This window comes from Galeopterus variegatus, unplaced genomic scaffold (assembly GCF_000696425.1).
Source record: "Galeopterus variegatus unplaced genomic scaffold, G_variegatus-3.0.2 Scaffold4406, whole genome shotgun sequence".
Lineage (NCBI taxonomy): Eukaryota > Metazoa > Chordata > Mammalia > Dermoptera > Cynocephalidae > Galeopterus > Galeopterus variegatus.
Genome location: NW_007730517.1, coordinates 51,644 through 58,743, shown reverse-complemented (window position 1 = coordinate 58,743; position 7,100 = coordinate 51,644). Strand labels below are relative to the sequence as shown.

At 47.1% G+C, this 7,100-nt stretch overlaps 1 non-coding gene across 1 annotated transcript; it reads right to left on the bottom strand.

The window, feature by feature from the left end:
• Positions 1 to 660: 660 nt before the first annotated feature.
• TRNAT-GGU lies at positions 661 to 735 on the bottom strand. Its single transcript has one exon. It is a non-coding gene; the product is annotated as a tRNA-Thr (tRNA).
• Positions 736 to 7,100: the final 6,365 nt, after the last annotated feature.

Sequence of the window (7,100 nt, the reverse complement as noted above, 5' to 3'; positions counted from 1 at the left end):
AAAAGGCAGAATTTGAGTTCAGGTCTTTCTAACTTGACTCTGAGCTTTTCCACTACGCTGCACTCTTTTTTCAGAAATACAGATTGTTATAATAAAAATAAAAATACAAAACTATATTATTCAATGCTAACTCCTTTTACTTACTTTTTTTTTTTTTGGTGGCTGGCCGATACGGGATCCAAATAGTTCCTTTTAGTTCCAATTGTTAAAGGACCAGTTTTATAAACTGGCTACTCAGAAAGAGTTACCTTGCCCAGTTGCTATGCCTGACTTTTTTTTTTTTTTTGGCAACTAGCTGGTATGGGGATTCAAACCCTTGACCTTGGTGTTATAACACCACGCTCTAGCCAACTGAACCAACCAGCCAGCCCTGCTCCTGACGTTCTGATTTATTTATGCAGCCCTATTGTGGATATATTGAAACATTAAAAATGCAGTAAACGTCCTAATCACTAGCTTTTTGTTCCCCTCGATTTCTTTGTTTCTTTTGTTTTTAAATTTAGGTGAAATTCACATAACATATAGTTAACCATTTTATTTGTATTTTATTTTTATTTTTTTGGCAGCTGGCTGGTACTAGTCAACCATTTTATTTTATTTATTAGCTTTAGATTTACAGAAAAGATGCAAAGACAGTGTTTTGGTTTTTGCTTTGGTGGCTGGCTGGTATGGGGATCTGAACCCTCGACCTTGGTGTTACCAGCACCAAGCTCTAACCAACTGAGCTAACCGACCAGCCCTAGTTAACCATTTTAAAGTGAACAATTCAGTGTCATTTAGTACATTCACTATACTGTACAATTACTGCCCCTGATTGAATTCCAAAATATTTTTGTCACCCCAAAAGGAAATCCCGCATCCCTTAAGCAGCTGCAGTCACGACCCCATCCGCCCCTCCTCCCAGCCCCTGGAACAATCACTCATCAGCTTTTGGAGGCCTGGGCCCTATGGCTCTTGGTGAGGATCCCTGTCCCAGCTTGAGGGCTAGCCATCTGTCACGGGTGCATACTACCTCACTGAGTGGGACTCCCCAGCCTGAATCAGCTGGCTGGGCCATTTGCACGCATCTTCTATATGGCAATGCTGCAATTTGGGACAGTATTCCCTAGCAGGCTTGCCCTTGGTTTGAGTCTGGTCTCTTATCTCTCTTGGTTCTGAATGGCCGGGGGTGTGGTGAGCCTGAAAAGCAGGTAAGCAGAATGGCACTGAGTTTGCTTTTATCACGATGGGATGGGGAGGCTACTTAATTGCAAAATACTCACCAGCAGGACAAAAACTGAGTCTTCGTGTCTCCTGACTTCTACCTTCTGCTACCCTCTGGTCTCACTCTCGCAAATAAATGCTCAGTGGGGAAACACATTTTGCAGGCATATTTTCGAGGGGCTTTTGCACATGTGAAGGAAATAGCTAGTGATTTTTGCTTGAAAGATGTTTGGACTGCATGCGCTGTGAGAGAACAGGATTCTAATATTGAAACTAAAATGTGCATGCTGTTTTACAGGTTACGTAGCATGAAAAATTCATTATCTCAGGTAGTTCTCTCAACAGAAGATAACGTTATTATTCCCATTTTACAGATGAGGAAATTAGAGGAGTCAGAGGTTAAATGACTTGCACAGGGTTGCACAGCTGGAAATGGCAGGCCGGCCTTCCTGACTCCAAAGAAAGTGCTCTTTGCAGCATGTTGGACTTCTGTCTGCCATCGCAGAGTTGATACCCCAAGGAAACAGAGCGGGTCACTGCAGAAGTGCTAGTTTCCCCAGACATTATTCCCAGGTCCCCATTTGCTTAATTTTGTCAAATCTATCAGAATCTGGCTAAATAAGCCAACAGCAGCCTCTCAGCCTCACTATATCTGGTGAATGGAGACTTTCCTTTCTGAGGCACATACATATGAGTTGGACTCCTCATCCCAGGTATATCTGAACAGTGGAGTGCAGGCTAAGCGTGATCCAGCTCCTTCCCAGACCTTCACCTATTCTTACCTGCCCCCAAATTTGCACTCTATCTTACAGTCATGCCAAACTATTTGCAGTTCCCAAGCATGCCAGAAAGTTCCTTACCTCATGCCTTTAACAATTATCATGATAATAATAACAACGGTGATAGCTCTCTCCCAGGTCCTACTAATGCTGGGTTCTACACATGTGCTATTTCATTTAATCACCAACAAAACCCAATGAAGTAATTATTGTCCTTTCCATTTCATAGATGAACAAACAGAGGCTCAGAGTAGCTTAGGAGTCAGACAATCTGGGTACTTGCCCAGCTCCACCGCTATTTAATTGGTATAACCTTGGGCAAATTCCATCTCTCTCCCAGCTTCAGAATCTTCTTGCATAACACTGAACATGATAAACCTGCCTCACGGGGCTGTTGGGAGAATGACATGAGATGCGCACAGCGTTTGGCACCTGCCTAGCACTTCATAGATGTTTGGAATTGTTAATGCCCATCTCGTAAGCAGCTCAGCTCTGATTCCAAACCCTTTTCCTGCTCCTCAAGTTCATAGTTCAGGAGCCAGCTGTTTCAAACCTACTTCTCTCCACTGCAAGTTCCCTTCCTTCAGGGATGAGCGCACTGAGCTCAGGGAAGGATCATCTCGGTGCCCCCAACTCCTAGCCCTGGGCCTGGTCAGGGGGAAGGTCTCAATGCACCAGCCAGCCACCAAAAAAAGGGGGGGGGCTCAAGACACCTTATTAAAGAAATGAATGGATTATAATCAGGTGACTCAGCACTCAATATGACTGGGCACACCCCAACACCGCAGGACAGCTGGAGGTGGAGGGTGGAGAGAGCCAGAGCTTTTGATGTAACTCTTCATGCCCTGCTAGAGGACGGTGGAAAGATATTTTGGAGAATATATTGTCTATACTCCTGAGAAATCTGGCTGAGTTTCAAGATAATGACAGGATGGGCTTGAGGGTCTGGGGTGCAGGGCGGAGGGACGAAGAATATTACCAGTTTCCTAGGCAAGTCCCCTTACAGGGAGAACACCACACTCTGCCATAAGAGACTAGGGGAAAGTTGGGGTCTCCACAACATCCGAAACCGGAATTCTGGAGAGGGAGCTTTTGGTCTGGGAATTTCTGTACTGAGTTAAAAGTCCTCGGAGAGCCACTTAGGGTGGCGCAGACACCCCCACCCTCTCTCCCATGACCAGGCTTTATTTTTCCTCATAGCATTTAGCCCTTGACCCACCAGAGATGCGTTCGTCGCCTGTCCCCCGTCCCCTCCCAGGCAGGGAGTTTGCTCTTGCTCCCAGGACAGCCTGGCACTTGGCAGGCGCTCAGTACCTCTCTGTCGCCGGGCTGAAGGAATGTGTGGACGGACCCCGCGTGACGGCGCTGGGACCGGCCCCGGGCTCAGTGCAGCCCCGGCTCACTAGGGCTGTGGCAGGCCGGTCGCCTTAGAATTGAGGAACTGGAGGGGACGAGCACAATCTCCATTGGCCTCAAGACTTCCTCCCGGGGCAGCCACCGCCTGTGCTTACAGCACTTCCTCTTTGCCCTTTATCTTTTCATCATCTTTATTTTTTTTAAATGGAAGTTCGATGTTCACGGGTGGATGCCTTTGCAGCCTGCAGGGCTTTCCCGGGGCTGTGCACACACACCGTGGGTCTGGAAGTAACCTGTGTGGCCGTTGAGACGTGTGTCCTGTGTCGGGGATGGGAGGAAAGAGGAACCGAGGACTTCCCTTGCTGGAGCCCCCCACGGCGGGGTGGGGGGAACAATGTCTTTGATCCCCACCCTGTTGCAAAAAATGGAGGGAGGGGGAGGGATTGAGTGGGAAGGAGATGCCGCCAGGGATTTTCATGGGGACTTTGTACCTATGTGTTTAATTCCTGATCCTGCTACTTACTGGCTGTGTGACCTTGGGCAGGTCGCTTACCCTCTCTGAGTCTTAGGCTCCTGTCTGCAAAATGGGCTGCTGTGAGATGTGCCTGGAGAAAATGAGACTGGCCTCGTTGGGGTGCAGTAATGGAAAGGGTCATTGTCAGTCACCTTTAGTTTCTGCAAACCCAGCGCCTAGAGGGGGTGCCTAGAGCACGTGGGAGGCATTCTGGAGGTATTTGTGAAATAATGGGTGCGTGGTGAATTTTGAGAAGTGAGCCGTTGTGGTCCCACGTTTTGGCTTTCTTGCCCTGTACCATCCATCCCGCAATCCCCAGAGAGCCACATTTGCCACCTGGGCTCATGGAATCCATCCTCCTCCCTGAGGAGGATTATCTTGTAAAAAATATTAACTCTCTGTGAGAAGGAGCTTAAAACTCTGACTTTGAAACTCTCCCATTCTTAGAAAATCTCATTTGGTGGAAATAAAAAGGAATCATCATTTTGATTGCCACTGCCAGATGACAGGCGGAGGCAACTGCCAGGACTGACAACTGGGATGATTTCCCAGGCCTTGGGGGTTCCTATAACTGCGGATGAAGCTGAGAAGTGGGTTTTCTCCCTGGGTGGGGCATGCAGAAGTGGTCAGCTGGCCTGGGTTTTCCTCCTGGGGAGGCACGTTGTAATTTGCATTCTCAAGATCCTTGTTGGGCTTTCAGCGTGGGAAGAGGCAGTGTGAGATGAAGGAGGTTAGAGTGAGTTCATGCACAGGGAACTTGAAAATGGAGTTCAGATATGTATTTCTGCACTTGACTTTGGGAGCTTTTCGAGTCATTTTGCTTTCTCCGACAGCCTTCCCTTCTCCTTTCTCAGTTCCCAAAGTCTTTTGTGTACCTCACTTGGGATCCTTAGCTTTGTGGGTTCCCCACCCCCCAGGTCAGGAGATGAGTCTGAATGCTTCTGTTGTTTTTAAGAGGCAACAGCAGGCACCTCTATGCAGTGGGAAGCGACAGTTTGAGCATGTGCAGATTTATTTTTAACTTGTGGAGTGGCCACGGTTACCTGTGAAGTGGCAATATTATTCTCATTTTCCCGAGACTTAAAGAGAGTCCAGGACTAAACCCAAGACCCTCAGCCAGTGACAGGCAGATGCAGGGTTCTCACCTGCCTGCAAAGCTCGCGATCTTTCTGGTGGAGCCTGCTCCATTCTGAGTGGCCTTTGTGTTTCCCCTGCACCGGGCGGTTGCCAGGCATATGCTGGAAACTCAGTACATATTTTTTGACAGAATGAACAAAAGAGCGATGGTTTCCCCATTTCTCTTTACAGACATACACGTACATTCTGTTTCTATCTCAAGGTCAGCACATTCTCCTGTAGGTGACCTTGAAATTGTTTTCTGGTGCTGCCTCCTAATGTGGAATCCTAGTTCCTGACAGTTCTTACATCAGGATGCAGAGACTGATACGTGGGAAGGATTCCTGAGGGACTTGGGTGCCTGGATGCTGTGGCCGCACTCTCAGCATTACCGCCATCTCTTTTGAAGAGACCACCATTCATGTGGCTTTGACAGTTGGAGACTTAGCTGTCTTCAGCAAAACTGGCTTCCAGTGAGCATTGTGGAGGCAGTGTTGTGTAGGTGAAGACTCACATGTAAAATCAGTACACTTTAGCTACGTGTGCACTGGCCACACAGCCTTAGAGAGGTCACCACCCTCTCGGACCCTCTTTTCTTCATCTATAAACAGACAAAAGAATCCCCATCCTCATCTGTCACAGGGGTCCTGAGTAAGAAAGTAAGCTCCACATTCACACCTGTTTTCCCTCACACTGCTCGTGTGTGTGTGACCAAGTTGCTTCAGCTCTTGGAGCCTCAGTGTTCACATCTGTGAAATGGAGCCAATACGTTGTGTGGTTGTTTTGTTCATTGCAGCAGTGTAAGCGAAGCCCTTAGCACAGGCCCTGGTTTCCAGTAAGCACCTGATGCGTGGCTGTGTCCTCAACAAGAGTACAGCATCTCAAAGGCCAGAGGCATCTCCCTTTTTTAACTTGAATTGGAGCTTCTTGAGAGAAATAAACTGCAGGTGGGGGGAAAGGGATGATTTTACTCTTTTTTCCCTTCTCTAAAGGTGACAATTGATAAAGAAGACAGAATCACCGTGATCTTGTTTTTCATCCATATCTCAGGATAAAGTGTCTTTCTCTCCCTCCCTGTCCTGTAAAGTCAACTCTTGATGTGCCTGTGACTCTCATTTCATGTCTTCTCATGACCTTTGCGTTGACTCCTTCCTGCTTTCAGCTGAAACTTTACTTCCTCAGTTTCTCAAATGGACAAAGTTCCTGTTGCTTTGGTAGAACTTTGGTGGTTAAGGCTTCCTTAGTCTTAAAAGGGGTGACTGGCCTCATCAGGATGAAAGTCAAGGATGCACATGGTTAAGAACAATTATTTTTTTTCTCATCCTTTAAGATACCTAGAGGCAGTGAGGGTTTTGGGGGCCAGGCTGCCTGGGTTCACACCCTGGCTCTGCTGCTTGGTAGCTCTGTGACCTTGGGCAAAATGCTGCTTCTCACTTTGGGCTTCCTTCATCTTTCAAATGAGGAAGAATAGCTGCCACCTAGAAGTGTTGCTGTGATGATCAACTCAGGGGTGGTATGGAAAGCCTCCCAGCAGAGTACGTGGCACACAGTAGGTGCTCAGCAAATGTCCCCCCACACCCTCCGTGGTCTTTCTGTCCCTCCCCTAGTCCCATCATCCTACCCCTTCCTAACAGAGCTCCAGTTCCCCTTGGGAATGGAGCCCTTGGCTGGCAGGTTATTGCTAGATTAAAATTGGAGCCTCTTAGCTTTCTGAAGTCCAAGTGTGCTATTTTAAACCAATTGTTGACTGGCTGCTGTGTGGTGCTTCCACTGAATGGAAAGATAATTGTACCAGAGCTTGTCAAGAAGAGTAAATGGGGGAGTCATCGAGTTTACATTCTGTCCCATTGATTCTTTTTTCTCCTTTTCGAAGACTTACTGGCTGCCATCTGCTCCTTGAACATCGTGTTCATAAATATATAAATAATCGAAGTCGACGAGGAGGTTTGCTTTGAAAAGTGTTGCCAAGAGTGATTTTTATAAATATTTAAGATAATCTGAAACCATTAAAGGAATGGCAGGGTTTATTAAAAAACTGAAAACGCGTTTTGGAAAGGTTCCTTTTCTTTCCCAGTTGAGTAAATGTCAACAGTAGAAAAAGAGGGAAGAGTGGTTTCTGAGCGTGGACACAG